Raw genomic sequence first — 17,922 nt, 5'->3', positions numbered from 1 at the left:
CTCTCCCTCTTGCATAGCGTCCTAGTCCGCTCTTCCATGACTAGGTGGTGCCCTTATCTCATTCACTTTGTGGCAGAAGGGAGTTTGGCATAGTATAGAGGCTGCCATACCGAATTTCCTTCGTCATAAATTGGTGCCCCTGCTGAGGACATTCTAATCCATGCGGGACGATACAACACATGGTGGTGCATCCTCTACAACAAGTACTCCAAGTGGCTCTTCTCCAACGCCTTCACCAACTCTTTTTGAAGCTGATCGAAGTCCACGACTCCCACAATGGTCTCCCAAGGAAGCCCAAGAAAGGAAGTATGCCTATCGGATGACGGCACGTATGCGGGTAAAAGGTGTTCACCTTAGAAATTCCATTCTCTCACAACGGAAAAAATCATGTTGCCATCAATTGCTAGGTTCTCATAATTGTGGTGAGTGTTTTGCAAACAAAGTAAAGGCTCTTCCGGAAGGTCCTCGTCTCCAAATCATCAAATCCCTCTCTCTCTCTGGCCTAATCCACATCAAAGGAGGACAACTATGCATGAACGGTGTGGAGTTTTGTAGAAGTGCAAAGTATGAAGACTACCTTCAACTGTTGTTAGCTCGAAGGTTGGGTGTGGTTGAAAAGGTGGCCATCACACCTTATGAAATATATGTCGCCGAGGATGGACACACTAAGGCAAGAACAATCACTGGTGAGCAAATTCTCCGTATAGCAAAGTTGGTGGGATCCAAAAAGAAACATTCTGGGAAAAATCCTTCATAATTCAAGAAAGTGCATTCCCTCTACTCCCTTAAGTAGTTTTTACTCATGAATAATAATAATGGCCCGAATTTCTACACCTTCCACTCTGTACAAAACATCCAAGTTAATGTATGCATCAGTAGGAAGATTTTCTTCCAACAGCGTCTTGTCATGTACTTTGGAGCTGAAAGATTAAGGGAGATTCTTGTATCACCAGAACCTATAATCTTCCCAATGCTAGACTACAATGCATCCTTCAATGTACATGTCTTTATCCTATTATAATAGTTTCTCATGAATCACAACGAGTTGTATGGACCTATCCGTCCACTTGCTATGCAAACTGTGCATATTGTAGCTAGCACAAAGCTTAGATTCCAAGGCATTATTAGAAGCATATTGGGGCCTAGACGTCTTGCCGAAATCAATGCATCTGTAAACCCATTCATCCTTCCCCTCATAAAATACAACTTAAGTCTAGACGTGTTCATCTTTGTACTCTACTAAGGCAACATGGCATTTCCAAGCTTCTTTGGGCGCAATGGAGAAAATGCATTGGATTTTTTGGACAACCTTGAGATGGCCTTTCTTGTCTCTGGGAGGGATGATGAAGCATTAAAGTTGAGGGCTTTTCCTTTGGTGCTCAAGGAAGAAGCTAGAATGTGGTTCCAAACTCTAAATCCGGCCCAAAGAGCTGAATGGGAAGGATTGAAGGCAGCTTTCTTGCAGAGATTTCAACAAACTAACTCAGCTGAAGAGTTATGGCAACGGCTTTTGGCCCTCCATCAAAGTGATCCTTATGGTTATGCAACTTATGAGGAAGGGTTTTTGAAGCTTTGGGGGCAGTGGTCAGACTCACTAAACCCTGGAGAGAGAGCTCCAAACTGCCTTCAAAAGGATCGATTTATTTCAGGTTTGTATCCCTTGCTTAGGGAGAAGGTAAAGGTGAAATTTCCAAACACTTTTGAAGATGCTTTGAGAATCACTAGGGAAAAGAATCGAAAGATTCTGTACCAAGCCCAAGCTAGCCAAACAGGTTTGGGAAACAACATCACAACTATGGAGGCCTCTCAAGTTTCCCCAAATGTATCTAATGCACCAGGCCTTGTTAGAGGTCAAGAAGACATGATCCAACAAATAAACAATCTTACTAATCAACTAGAGGGTTTGAGAGTGAATCTTGTGCAAGGTGTAAGAAGACCTATCGAGGGGAATGGTGGGAATCGACCACAAATGCGGCGACAAGCAAGGGAGATGTTGTGTTACAACTGTGGAGAAAATGGACATGGCATGTACAATTGTCCTCACCCTAGAAGATATGATCACCCTGCCAGAGGTCCTCGACAACAAGTAAGCCCTCCTCGTGCTAGGACTCAAGAGCAAGAGCAGTCACGACCTGCAATTTTACAACCACCTTATGTTCAAGCTGAAACCCCTGTTGTTCAACCAAATGTTAATGTCATAAAAATAGAGGAGGTGGTCAGGGATAGAAGGCTCCAAGAAGAAATAGCAAGAGGTAAGATGAAGGTAGATGTAGTAGAGACCATGCCTATCAAGCGGGTACGTGTCCAGACTGAGGCAAGTAAGGAAGCAACCAATGAGGCAAGTACATCACGGGCACCTGGAGATGAAGGGAAGAAGAGAAAGACTCGAACTAGGTCTAAAACTGATATCTCTGACTTCCCTTTGGGTTCTCGGACACAACCTTATGATCTAGTAGCAGACGTGAGCTCTCAAGGGTCAAAAATTACTTGGCCACAACTACTTCATGCCTCTCCAAAGTTACGACGACAATGGTCAAAAATGGTAAGCACAAGGGCAAGGCAAGGTAAAATGGTTAGCGCAATCAAGGCATATGGACTCAAAGATATAGTGCCTATAGTGGAGGCTCAAATTAAAGGTAAACGGATTCGAAAAACATACATCGATAGTGGAGCAGAGGTTTGTGTCATGACAGAAAAACTTATGCATCAATTAGGTTTAGAAGTAATGGAATCCTCAACCTTCAGGGCAAAGATGGCCAACAATGATGCAGTCACATGTGTGGGTGTAGTGAAAGCTTTGAGAGTTTCTGTTTTTGGAATCACTGCAGCAGTGGATGTTTATGTGATGCCAGTAAAGGGGGAAGGATATCCCCTCATCCTAGGGAGACCTTGGCTTATGGGCATCGGAGCTAGGCAAGATTGGGCAACAGGAGATCTGGAGTTGAGGCCACGTAAGGTGGGTGGCCACGATCAAAAGGTGGTTTACAACTTGAAGAGTGGGCGTCAAGAGAACCTTGAACTAGAAACGTCTGCCGATGAGTGGAGCTCAAGTGGATGTTCCTCATCAGTAGAAGAGGAAGAGAGTTCAAGTGGAGAGAGTGATAGCACTCTCGAAGTTATGGGCGTCACCTTAAAAGAACCTACCTTATCAGAAGACAACCCAAGAATCCAAGGAGAAGATGTGTGGGATGCTAGCCTAGAGAAGATGATATCCAAGGATATAAAGGATGAAGAAAGGGAGGGTTATGTGAATGTTCTCAAGAAGCATGCATCATTGTTTATTTCTGATTATACTCACATTACAGGTATCACTGCAGTGAAGCATCACATCCAACTCAAAGAAGGAAGCAAACCTATAGTACAAAGATTGAGAAGACTGGGAGTTGTGCAACAGGATGCACTGTTGATGGAGGTGAAGAGACTCTTGAATGCAGGATTCATATACCCAGTGGAAGATTCAGAATGGGTCTCCCCAGTAGTAGTGAGGCCAAAGAAAAATGGTAAGTGGCGAGTATGCATAGATTACAAGCCACTAAATGCTGCAACAAAGAGGGACCACTTCCCTCTCCCATTTCAGGATGAAATCTTGAATGAAGTAGCGGGACATGAGCGGTATACGGTGTGTGATGGCTACTCTGGCTACTTCCAGATTCGCATTGCAGAGGAGGATCAAAAGAAGACCACTTTCATCACACCATGGGGCTGTTTTGCCTTTCGGGTCATGCCCTTTGGTCTCACAAATGCCCCAGCAACCTTTCAAAGATTCATGAATATGGTTTTCCAACCTTACTTTGGTAAGTCCATAAGGGTTTTCATAGATGACTTTTGTATTTACAGCTCAAGGAACATACATCTACGCAAGGTTGATGAAGGATTTACTCGCTTAGCTAGGTTGGGTGGACAACTAAATAAGGATAAATGCCACATTGGGGAAAGCAAGGTTACACTACTAGGGCATGTAGTGTCAATTGAAGGAATTGAGGTAGATCCAAATAAGGTAGAAACATTGCTAGCTCTACCTTCCCCAACCTCCATCAAACAATTGGTCTCCTTCTTACAAAAGCTAAGATATTTGGGTAGATTTATACACTTACTCTCTCAGGCCATATACCCCCTGCAACAACTGACACGCCAAGAAACACTTGTATGGAGTGAACAAAGTGAAGGACATTTTAAGGAGATAAAGAAAATGTTGGGGTCACTTCCTATAATCCTCCAGCCTTGTTGGGAAGAAACATTCTTTGTAAACCCTAGTGTGGGAGAAGAGGCCATTGGTGTTGCTCTCCTACAAAAAGATCCAAAAACATCCTTCATGAGGCCTGTGTATTTTGCCAGCCGCCTCATGAAAGCCTCAGAGAAGGCTTACACCTCCATGGAACAACTAGTGTTGGCCCTCATGTTTGCAGTAACCAAATTTCGGCCATATTTACTTCCAAAGAGGTTTGTGATCATCACTGTGGAGGATATGTTTCCCTATGCACTACAACATATGGAAATCTCTGACAAAATAGCAAAGTGGGTGGTCCGACTTCAAGAGTTTGACTATACAGTGCAGGTTGAAAAAACAACTCGGGCATGCTTGGCTGATATTTTGACAAATAGGTGCTATGAGAAAAATCTCGTGGTGAAAAGAAAGAACCTTCCACCACCCCCATCCATAAAAACTCTTGTAGATGCTTATAGCCTCTACTTTGATGGTGCATACAAGAGAACTAAGGATAAGGCAGCCGCAGGCATCGTTGTTTTCTCTCCTTTAGGAGAGAAAATCTATTGTGAAGGAATCATCTTGGAAGGTGTCCACTCTAACAATGAGGCAGAATATCAAGCTTTAATTTATGGTCTTTGTTGGTGTCTTAGTAATTCAATCGAGAGATTGAATGCTTTTGGAGACTCCATGCTATTGGTAAGGCAAATGCAAGGTACATGGGCATGCAAAAATACAAACCTCTCTAGTAAAATGAGAGAGGCCAAATCTCTTATGAGAAGATTTAGGGAGGCACAAGTACATCATGTGCCAAGAGACCAGAACAAAGATGCCGACCATCTAGCATCATCAAAGCTGAATGAGTCAATGGTGGGAGCAGTGGCTATCAAACCCCCACTTCGACAAGGCAAGGAAGACTAAGAAGATATTCTACATCTCTTAGAACAAGGAGAAGCTCCCAAACACCTGACTAAGGGAGAAAGACAGTGGCTAGCTCGGAAGGCTACAAGATATCGCATAGTAAATGACAGTTTGTATTGTCTTGGTAAGGATGGTGTGCTTAGGAAAGTGCCGTCAAAATGGGAAATTGATGAAATCTTAAAAGCTTGCCATGATGATGTGTGTGGAGGCCACTTTGCACACGACATCACAAGTAGAAAGGTTCTACAAGCCGGCTTTACTTGGCCCAGTCTACACCGAGATGTCAAATATTGGTGTCAAACATGTGAAGAATGTCAGAAATCAGGACCACGACGGCTCATAGCAGAACCCCAAACACCAATCAAGGTCTATGGACCCTTTGAGAAGTGGGGAATTGATGCCATAGGGCCTCTACCACGCACTCCATCAGGAAAAGAGTATATTATCATGGGGGTAGATTACATGACTAGATGGGTCGAGGCTATGCCAACTAGAAGAATCACTGCTAAGGAAGTGAGTAAATTCATCTTTGACCACATTTGTTGTAGGTTTGGTACCCCTCTTGAAATACTATCAGATAGAGGACCAGGGTTTAGAGCTAATGTGGTGGGTGAACTCATGCAAAAGCTAAATATTCAACGACGACACTCTACCCCTTACTACCCTCAATGCAATGGATTGGTCGAAAAGGTAAATGGAATGATTTGTAAAATCATCAGCAAACAGGTACATTCAAGGCCCTGGGATTGGGACAAGCACCTTAGTGGAGCTCTATGGGCTTACAGAACCTCCTTCAAAACCATGTTAGGGTTCACACCTTTTCATCTAGTTTATGGACAAGAGGCTCTTTTGCCTATTGAGGTGAAATTAGCTAGCCTTCGGGTATTAGGTGGCATAGTAGGCTCTCAAAAGGAGAAGTTACATCAAAGATTACTGGACCTAGAGAGGCTACAATTGGATCGTGAAGAAGCCATCAACCACTACTCCCAGGAAGCTGAGAAGCGTAGAGAAAATTTCAACAAGAAGCTAACAGATAAAAACATCAAGGAGGGATCTTTAGTGCTTCGATATGACAATCGCTTTGATAAAAGAAAGGATGGCAAGTTTCTCTACCGGTGGGAGGGACCGTTTTGGGTCACAAAAAAATTCAACAATGGCTCCTACAAACTTCAAGACATTGAGGGAAAAGTTCACAAGACCAGTGTAAATGGATGGCGCTTAAAACCCTATCACATCAGGGTGGGGTTAGCTCAAGATACCAAAGAGTGTCTAGAGGCATAAATACCTCTAGCCAGGTTTGGGAGGGCTATATGATCCGAGAAAATCACAAAAAAATATTTGTCTAACATTTTGTTGATTTTTTGTACATTTGGAGCTTTGAAATAAAGAAGAGGGTGGGAACAACCTCTTGGGAAATCCAAGAAATCACTGGATGAAAATATTTCATGGACCGGTTTACCAAGGGGGGGTGAAGAGTAAAGATCAATGGAGGAAAGTGAAGGGAAAATGTATAATGTGAAAAGGAAAGATATGAAATGGATTTGGAGCCATCCAAAGGGCATGTGAGGCTCATAATGTCATGACTTTGGAGCCTTATGACAATTCAACCAAATGGGACCCTTCTTGGAAGCATTAGTGGAAGAAAAACCAGGCACATGATTTTGTAAGATTTTTTAAAAATACTTCCACTCCGATCCAAAAAAACTTTTCAACATGAAAGTTGTAGCGCGTGAGCTGAAGTTTCGGGTGGTATTTTTTTATAATTTTTTGGAGCTACAAGTCGGGAGATATGGCCAAAATGGTGGATGCCAACTTTTTCCAACTGCAGTGGAGACCACCTCCCAATTTAATACACATCCATACTTTCTTCCCCACACTTAACACTTCCATAAAACATTATTCATTAGACCCCCAACCCTTTCCCCTCTCTTATCCTCTCTCTCAAGCTAATAAACCATTAGAATTCCCCTCCTAAATCACCCTCAAATCATCCTTAGTTGTAGTAGTAATGTATGAACTCTCATTACTCTCTCTCTATTATTGCTAGATATGATCTTATTTTATGAAGATTCTCTATATTTTTTTATAGGAGAGCTCTTGGACTCAAGCTATGGGGGGGAGAATGGAGACAAATCACCTATGATGGAGCTTGATTAAGTACAAATTGGTCAACAAAACATCTAGATGGAGCTTCCACATTGGTGGAACCGCCTTAATGCAGCTTTGGTGGTATTAATTCCTATTACATCTTAACCTCCTCCCTAAACACCCTCAAGGCCTATATAAAGAGGCCTTCTCCTTTGTAATTTGTAAGAAGAAAAGAATAGAGAGAGCAAAGAGGCCTCCTTCAGTCCTATTAAGCCTTCCCCATTCTCCCTCATGAGCTTATGGAATTCCTTCTCTTACTATAGCTTATGTATGCTCTACAATGTAATAATCCCATGATATTGGTGTCCATATTGTGTATATTGGTTATGTCTCGAGGGTTCTCCATCTCTTAAGTTTATTGATTCATCTATTTTTTCATAGTTCTCTCACTCTCACTCACTCACTCTCTCTCTCTCCCTCTCTTAGTTTTCATCTCTTCTCCCTTACAATCTCCTCTCCCTCTTGCATAGCGTCCTAGTCCGCTCTTCCATGACTAGGTGGTGCCCTTATCTCATTCACTTTGTGGCAGAAGGGAGTTTGGCATAGTATAGAGGCTGCCATACCGAATTTCCTTCGTCAACGGTAGCACTCATGATTTTATTTCAGCAAAATTAGTAAAAGAATTGAAATTACAGACTGTACCTACGCATTATCGTATCAAAGCTGCATTTTTAGGCACTAGGTATAATGGTACACAGGAAGTGCAAGACTTAGAGATTCAAATTGGTCCATACATTGAAAGAAGAAATTTTCTAGTTGTTCCATTATAGTCGAGTGACATTATTTTAGGTATGCCTTGGTGTCACCAGCATAACCCAGATATAGACTATTCCACACACTCAATGAATATTAATTTTCAAGGAAAATCTATTACATTATATGGTATGCATGCATCTAATGTTTTTCCACTGCTTTCGCATACTCAAGCTAAACGTGCATTACGCAAGAGTAGTAAATCCTATCTCATTTGGGTGAATGAATTGCAAGTAAAAGAAAATCATATACACCCTAGGCATAAAGAATTTCTTGCATATTTTAAGGACTGTTTTGCAGAAGACCTACCACCTGGTTTACCTCCTTCACGTCCAGAAGACCATAAGATAGATTTGATACCTGGCACACAACCACCTTGCAAAGCACCATATAGGCACAACCAGATAGAGCAAAAAGAAATCCAGAGTCAAGTTGGAGAATTACTAAATAGAGGATTGATTAGACCTAGTAGTTCTCCATTCGGTGCACCTGTTCTGTTAGTCAAGAAAAAGAATAATACCTATCGTATGTGCATTGACTATCGAGCTTTAAATAAGATCACTGTAAAGAATAGGTATCCTATTCCTAGAGTTGATGACCTTATGGACAAACTGCAAGGATCTACTATATTTAGTAAAATTGACCTAAAGTCTGGTTATCATCAGGTGAGACTAGATAAGTCTGACATATTTAAGACTACATTTAGAACACAGTTTGGTCATTACGAATTTTTAGTCATGCCATTGGGATTGACTAATGTACCTGCTACGTTTAGTAGAATGATGAACCGTATATTTCTGAAATATCAGTATTGTGTAATTGTCTTCTTTGATGATGGTGTTTAGTCAAAATGAGAAAGAACATTATGAGCATTTGTCATTGGTTTTTCAGTTATTGAAAGAAAATCAACTGTATGCAAATCTTGAAAAGAGTGAATTCTTTAAAACAAAAATTGAGTATTTAGGTCATATTGTATCATCTGATGGAATTAAAGTTGATCCTAAGAAAATTGATGCAATATTGAATTGGCCTGTACCTAAAAACGTGCATGAGTTACGCTCATTCCTTGGTCTTGCTAGTTTCTATAGGAAGTTTGTACGTAATTTTTCATTACTTCTTTACCATTAACCAAACTTCTGAAGAAAGGAATTGTCTATCATTGGTCCGAAAATCAACAGAAATCCTTTGACTTACTGAAACATGCATTAACCCATGCCCCTGTTCTACAGTTGCCTGACTTTAATAGACCATTCTTTCTAGTAGTGACCGATGCTAGTGGATCAGGAATAGGAGCTGTACTTATGCAAGACAACCATCCTATAGCCTATTCTAGTTGTAAGCTGAAACCCTCTGAGCTGAAATATTCCACACATGACAAAGAACTATTAGCAGTTGTACAAGCATTAAGACAGTGGAAACACTACTTAATGGGTTCAGAATTTATGATTAAGACCGATTAGCAAAGTATTAGACATTTACTTAGCCAACCTCAAATCTCTGACCGTCATATCAAATGGGCCTCCTTTATTCAAAGTTTTCATCCTATCATTCAATATCAACCCGAAAAAGAAAATGTAGTGACTGATGCATTGAGTAGAAGACCTGCCATTCATAATATTTATGTCATATCTTTTGATTCTTTGATTGCTATGAAAGATACATATCATCAGGATATTACTTTTCATGTTGATTGGAATAAATTAGTTCAAAATAATTTCATTCCTATTGATTCATTGTCATATAATGATGGATTTATGTTTTATGAAAAGAGATTGTGTGTTACAATTCCATTCCGATCTTTTGTTTTGAATGAAATTCATTGTCCCCCATATCAAGGTCATAGAGGTATTATATATACCTTACGTATGTTAACTGAAGATTTTTATTGGCCGCATATGGATGCTGATGTATCTAACTTTGTTTCTGAATGTTTGATTTGTCAAAGAGTTAAGAGACATCATGGTAAACTAATACTAAATCTAACCATGATATGATTTGGACAGTTATAGATAGATTTAGTAAACAAGCATATTTCATTCCATGTAAGAAAACTTTAACAGCATCACAGGCAGCACAATTATTTTTTAAAACTGTTTTTACTAACCATGGATTGCCAAAAGTTATTATTTCCGATCGTGATTCTAGATTTTGTAACAACTTTTGGATTACTCTGTTTGCTAACCTAGGCACAAAGATTGATTTCTCATCTGCATTTCATCCTGAAACTAATGGACAAACAGAAGCCACTAACAGCACAATTCTAGATCTTTTACGTGCATATACTATTTCTAAACCACAGACATGGGACACACATTTGCATTTATTACAGTTTGCATATAACAATACACCGCACACATCTACAAAGAAAGCACCATTTGAAGTGATTTATGGATATAGATTATCTACACTTGTTGCATCTTTGTCAAATAGAATTCAAAGTGCTGATGATATTGCTAGTATGCATAATTTTGATGAGGTTAAAGATATGATTGCTAAAGCCCAGCAATCATATACCAAACAAGCCAACAAGAAAAGACAAGCAATGAATTTCAAAGTTGATGATTATGTTTGGCTGAGAATAGAAAAACGTAGACTGCAAAGTGTAGATAGACATCCAGTTGTGAAATTAGCCCCTAGATTCTATGGACCATTTAGGATCATTCATAAAATTAATGATAATGCATTCAAGTTAGAATTACCACCTCATTGGAAAATTCACAATACATTTCACATTAGTTTATTGAGACCATTTAGAGGCCAATTACCTGTTTATGAAAACCCACCTTTATTAGAGGAAGAGACTGAAATACTTGAACCAGAAGCTATCATAGACACTGACTTTATGACCACTAGAACTGGCCGAAGGAATTCTAGATATCTAGTTAAATTTAAGAACCATCCTGTAAAGGAAGCACAATGGATGCACGCTAGAGACTTAAATGCTTTCCCTATCTGTTAGCTCCACATTGAGCTAATAGCAATTGAGGTCAATCGCTATCCCACCCCGGGGGTATGATGCCAGGAGGCATATTTCACGGTGGATTCCGTGCCATGGTGGATTCCGTGAGGTTTTACGGTGGATTTCGTAAACTTTGATGACCGGGGCTCATACACAAAGTGGATTCTTTGTGCAAGAAGTTGATGGGGACGCATGTCCTTTTCGGGCGTTTCATTAATTTAGTGTGTACATGGGTGATTCCATAGCGGGTGATTCTGCAAAATGCATATTAAATTAATAAACGTTTATGAGTTTAGAGTGCGCACTCGTAATAAATTAAGGTTAAGATTTATTTCTAACCAGTTGATTTATTTATGTAGCTGAAGACTGCTAGGTATTCACTTTTGTTGGTTTAATTGTATTATTTTACTAACAATTGTGAATGCTTCAGTTGATGTGTAGAGATAGCAGCAGTGGCGGAGGAAAGCATTGGAGGATAGCGAGTATTCGATCTATGGATTATATTCTGATAGGTGCCACGCCTATATTTTGTCATGCCTATTTATTGAGGCATCGATTATTTATTATTATTTTGTATGCGCATGGGTGCATGGTTATGTTATTTCTATTTGGACATTGTATTGGGCGTGCCAGACTCTTTGGGCACCGTCCATTAGCTTTATTCCTATTTTTGTGTAAAAGCAAACTCAAAAGCTAAAAGCTTGATATATTTTTGTAAATTGGGCTATTATTGAGCATGAAGATGAAATATACGTAAAATAGATGCTTTGTGAAGCGCTCACACAAGGCATGGGGGGAGATTGCACCCAATTGGTCTCTTGCTCTTGTCGTTCATGCTTTTTACCTTGTAACTTGTGCAAAAAGTAGAGTTCATTGTTCTTGGGGACCTTCCGACATTCACTACGCGAGCATACAGCGTCCGATCTGCGCACCACATTGGCACCTCTCCTTTTTGCGATTATCACTGACCCTCTTCTGAGACATTGATGCCAAGAGGCATATTTCACGGTGGATTCCGTGCCACAATGGAGGTTTTACGGTGGATTCCGTAAACTTTGATGATCGGGGCTCATACACAAAGTGGATTCTTTGTGCGAGAAGTTGATGGGGATGCCTGTCCTTTTCGAGCGTTTCATTAATTTAGTGTGTACATGGGTGATTCCATAGCGGGTGATTCCGCAAAATGCATATTAAATTAATAAACGTTTATGAGTTTAGAGTGCGCACTTGTAATAAATTAAGGTTAGGATTTATTTCTAACCAGTTGATTTATTTATGTAGCTGAAGACTGCTAGGTATTCACTTTTGTCGGTTTAATTGTATTATTTTATTAACGATTGTGAATGCTTCAGTTGATGTGTAGAGATAGCAGCAGTGGCGGAGGAAAGCATTGGAGGATAGCGAGTATTCGATTTATGGATTATATTTTGATGGGCGCATACCTTAGGCATGGCGCCTATATTTTGTCACGCCTATTTATTGAGGCGTCGGATATTTATTATTATTTTGTATGCGCATGGGCGCACGATTATGATATTTCTATTTGGATATTGTATTGGGCGTGCCAGACTCTTTGGGCACCGTCCATTAGCTTTATTCCTATTTTGTGTTAAAGCAAACTCAAAAGCTAAAAGCTTGCTATTTTGTAATTTGGGCTATTATTTGAGCTTGAAGATGAATAATACATAAAATGCATGCTTTGTGGAGCGCTCACACAAGGCATGGGGGGAGATTGCACCCAATTGGTCTCTTGCTCTTGTCGTTCATGCTTTTTACCTTGTAATTTGTGCAAAAAGTAGAGTTCTATTGTTCTTGGGGACCTTCCGGCATTTACTACGCAAGCGTACAGCATCCGATCTACGCACCAGTGGTATCAGAGCGAAGCTGAGATCAAGAGCTTCCAATCACTACCCATCTCATGCGAAGGCGGAGCTCCTGGAACGATCAGGCTCTACGATCAATCTCGTCGCGAACCGTCGATACAGGCAGATTTCTGGCGATCAAGAACCCCTGTTTCCATCATCGGATTGTGAAGGACCGGTCTGCAGAGGCGGAGGACCACTCCTACATCCCTCTCTTCAAGTCGTTTTGTACAGAGAAAAGAGTAACTTCCATATCTCTCATTAAGCTTCAAAGCTTAAGTTTACAAGTTATTAAGCTTAGTTAGAAGCTTTAAAAAGCTTCAATCATCAAATCGTCAATCGGCGGCGCGGCAAGAGGACGTGTTTGGCGGTGTCAAACTCGGCGTCAACATATCGGCGTCCTCAATCCAAAAAATTCATAAGCTTTAGTCACTAAAGCTACTAAGCCAACTAATTTTCTAAATCTTCAAAGTACAGCAAGTCTGCAAAGTGCAAGTTCGGCAAGTCTATTAAGTTGAAGTTCTGCAAGTTCCGTAAAGCAAGCAAGTACTGCAAGTCAACAAACTCTGCAAGTCACATTAGTCTGGTACTCTGCAAGTCAGACAAGTCAACTGCAGTCAAAACTGACTTCTGTCCAAAACTCATAGAAGGGCTGTTCCTGCGCAGAAACTCCGAACTGCAAAGTTGTTCATTGGAAGGTATCTACCCATACGCAGGTTTGCTGAAGCATTTTCAGCATACGAAGAAGGATAAAACGCAGATTTTTCAAAGATTGTGAAAGCTACACCCAAAAATACATAAGCCTTGTATTCCCGAACTTGAGCTACGCTCATCCCGCTAACTTGATTTTGAGTGCGAAAGGTCTTTTGAGTTTTGCAGGATGACAGAACCACATATGGATGATCTTATGGCTGAAGGCGACCTACCTGAGCCTACGATGGAGCAAAAGCAGGATCTAATTATGATGCAATTGGATGAAGAACGAAGGGCTAGGCAAGCATTGCAAGTTCAATTGGCAAATTTACAGAGATCGTCTACCGACAAAGAAGAACCTCAAGTTGAAGATCTTATTCGACGTACCATTGACGCAACTCTCGAAGCTCAAACCATCCGCAAGGAATCAAAGATAAGTAAAAGAAGTTTCAAATTCCGTACTTTCAATGGCATACGAGAAGGAAAAACTGTTCTTGCATTCATTAGTCAGTTTGACGAGACTACTTTCATGAGGAAACTTATGCAGAAAAAGATAAAATCAAGTATGTCACTAATCATTTAGTGGACAGAGCATCTCTTTGGTGGACTGTAGTACGCAAGAGTATAGATTGTCCCGCGACCTGGGAGAATTTCAAGAAGAAGTTCATGCAGAATTTCCTTCCTCCACAATTTCATGAGAAAGCCATTAAGCAATGGGATCTTCTTCAGCAACGGGATTGTGAACCTATTCCTCAGTACACAGAACGTTTTTGGAATGCACTACTCTAGTTACGCATGCTTGAAGACGTACCTGAAGCGACACACAAGCGCAAGTATATGTCTGGACTCCTTGGGCATTACTACGCTGAAGTTAACATGTTCAAGCCTGCTACTCTTAAAGACGCCATTTCACTAGCTCACGACACTGAAGACAAGCTGCGAGGTAGAGACAGACGTCCACAGCAATTCCAAGCCAATGGTAACTATGGATCTAAGCAATTCAATTCCAATTTTAGAAGATTTAATCCAGGTCGTTTCTCTTCATCATCTTTCCGTAAAAATTGGGCAAAACCACCTGCATTACCATCCAATGTTAATCAAAACCCTAAGCCTATTCCATAGCCAAATCCTAATGTACCTAGACTTCCTGCCATTGCAAACAATGTAACCAAAGCCAAGCCAATAGTATGCTATAAATGCCATCAGCCTGGACATTTAGCAGCAAATTGTCATTCAAAGAAGCCACCTGCCCATATCAACTACCTTGGAGCAATGGACGAAGACGAACATGAAGATATGCCCGATTTCACAGAAGATGAGGACGACACTACTACACCTTCGGATACTTTACCAAGTATGCCAACTCCACATTCTTTATTGACTATGAAATGTTTGGTGCATGGAAAGGAAAAGATTATTTTGCATGATGACGGTAGTACTCATGATTTTATTTCAGCAAAGCTAGTAAAAGAATTGAAGTTACAGACTATACCTACGCATTATCGTATTAAAGTAGCATTCTTAGGCACTAGGTATAATGGTACACAGGAAGTGCATGACTTAGAGATTCAAATTGGTCAATACACTGAAAGAAGAAATTTTCTAGTTGTTCCATTACAGTCGAGTGACATTATCTTAGGTATGCCTTGGCGTCATCAGCATAACCCAGATATAGACTATTCCACGCATTCAATGACTATTAATTTTCAAGGAAAACCTGTTACATTGTATGGTATGCATGCATCTAATGTTTTTCCACTGCTTTCGCATACTCAAGCTAAACGTGTATTACGCAAGAGTAGTAAATCCTATCTCATTTGGGTGAATGAATTGCAAGTAAAAGAAAATCATATGCACCCTAGGCATAAAGAATTTCTTGCACATTTTAAAGACTGTTTTGTCGAAGACCTACCACCTGGTTTACCTCCTTCACGTCCAGAAGACCATAAAATAGATTTGATCCCTGGCACACAACCACCTTGCAAAGCACCATATAGGCATAACCAGATAGAGCAAAAAGAAATTCAGAGTCAAGTTGAGGAATTACTAAATAGAGGATTGATTAGACCTAGTAGTTCTCCATTCGGTGCACCTGTTCTGTTAGTCAAGAAAAAGAATAATACCTATCGAACACCATATTGGAGAATATGGAAATTTCCATAAGTTTGGGACACATGGTCAAATCTTTGGATTTGTCATAACTTGAACACTATAAATCCAAATCAAGTGCTCTATAGCTCAATAGATTCCATTTTTCAAGCGCTTTCCAATGATAGGTCACATCATATAGTTTTGAGAAACTTACGGGCATGTTATCTAGGTGCCACCTTTTTTATTATTCAAAAAATGGAAATTGGGAGATTCCCAAACTCACTAATATTGTGTTATCGTATGTGCATTGACTATCGAGCTTTAAATAAGATCACTGTAAAGAATAGGTATCCCATTTCTAGAGTTGATGACCTTATGGACAAACTACAAGGATCTGCTATATTTAGTAAAATAGACCTTAAGTCTGGTTATCATCAGGTGAGACTAGATACGTCAGACATATTCAAGACTGCATTTAGGACACAGTTTGGTCATTACGAATTTTTAGTGATGCCATTTGGATTGACTAATGCACCTGCTACATTTAGTAGAATGATAAACCGTATATTTTTGAAATATCAGTATTGTGTAATTGTCTTCTTTGATGATATTTTGGTGTTTAGTCAAAATGAGAAAGAACATTATAAGCATTTGTCATTGGTTTTTCAGTTACTAAAAGATAATCAACTATATGCAAATCTTGAAAAGAGTGAATTCTTTAAAACAGAAATTGAGTATTTAGGTCATATTGTATCATCTGATGGAATTAAAGTTGATCCTAAGAAAATAGATGCAATATTGAATTAGCCTGTACCTAAAAACGTGCATGAGTTACGCTCATTCATTGGTCTTGCTAGTTTCTATACGAAGTTTGTACGTAATTTTTCATTACTTGCTTTACCATTAACCAAACTTCTAAAGAAAGGTATTGTCTATCATTGGTCCGAAAATCAACAGAAATCCTTTGATTTATTGAAACATCCATTAACCCATGCCCCTGTCTTACAGTTGCCTGATTTTAATAGACCATTCTTTCTAGTAGTGACCGATACTAGTGGATCAGGAATAGGAGCTGTACTTATGCAAGACAATCATCCCATAGCCTATTCTAGTTGTAAGCTGAAACCCTTTGAACTGAAATATTCCACATATGACAAAGAACTATTAGCAGTTGTACAAGCATTAAGACAGTGGAAACACTACTTAATGGGTTCAGAATTTATGATTAAGACCGATCAGCAAAGTATTAGACATTTACTTAGCCAACCCCAAATCTCTGACCGACATATCAAATGGGCATCCTTTATTCAAAGTTTTCATCCTATGATTCAATACCAACCCTGAAAAGAAAATGTAGTGGCTGATGCATTAAGTAGAAGACCTACCATTCATAATATTTCAGTTATATCTTTTGATTCTTTGATTGCTATGAAAAATACTAAAAAGAGATTGTGTGTTACAATTCCATTCCGATCTTTTGTTTTGAATGAGATTCATTGTCCCCCATATCAAGGTCATAGAGGTATCATATCTACTTTACGTACATTAACTGAAATTTTTATTGGCTGCATATAGATGCTGATGTATCTAACTTTGTTTCTAAATGTTTGATTTGTCAAAGAGTTAAGAGACATCATGGTAAACAGTATGGATTACTTATGCCTTTGTCTATTCCATCTAAACCTTGGGAACAAATCTCTATGGATTTTATTACTGGTTTACCTAATACTAAATCTAACCATGATATGATTTGGACAGTTGTAGATAGATTTAGTAAACAAGCATATTTCATTCCATGTAAGAAAACTTTAACAGCATCACAGGCAGCACAATTGTTCTTGAAAACTGTTTTCACTAATCATGGATTGCCAAAAGTAATTATTTCAGATCGTGATTCTAGATTTTGTAACAACTTTTGGATTACTCTGTTTGCTAACCTAGGCACAAAGATTGATTTCTCATCTGCATTTCATCTTGAAACTAATGGACAAACAGAAGCCACTAATAGCACTATTTTAGATCTCTTACGCACATATACTATTTCTAAACCTCAGACATAGGACACACATTTGCATTTATTACAGTTTGCATATAACAATACACCACACACATCTACAAAGAAAGCACCATTTGAAGTGATTTATGGATATAGATTATCTACACCTGTTGCATCTTTGTTAAATAGAATTCAAAGTACTGATGATATTGCTAATATGCATAACACTATTTTTTATGAGGTTAAAGATATGATTGCCAAAGCCCAGCAATCATATACCAAACAAGCCAATAAG

Source organism: Lygodium microphyllum, chromosome 9 (genome assembly GCF_053477565.2).
Source record: "Lygodium microphyllum isolate KBCC chromosome 9, Lygodium_microphyllum_v1.1.10, whole genome shotgun sequence".
In the NCBI taxonomy this organism is placed as follows: Eukaryota; Viridiplantae; Streptophyta; class Polypodiopsida; order Schizaeales; family Lygodiaceae; genus Lygodium; species Lygodium microphyllum.
Note: the sequence above shows the minus strand (reverse complement) of the source record.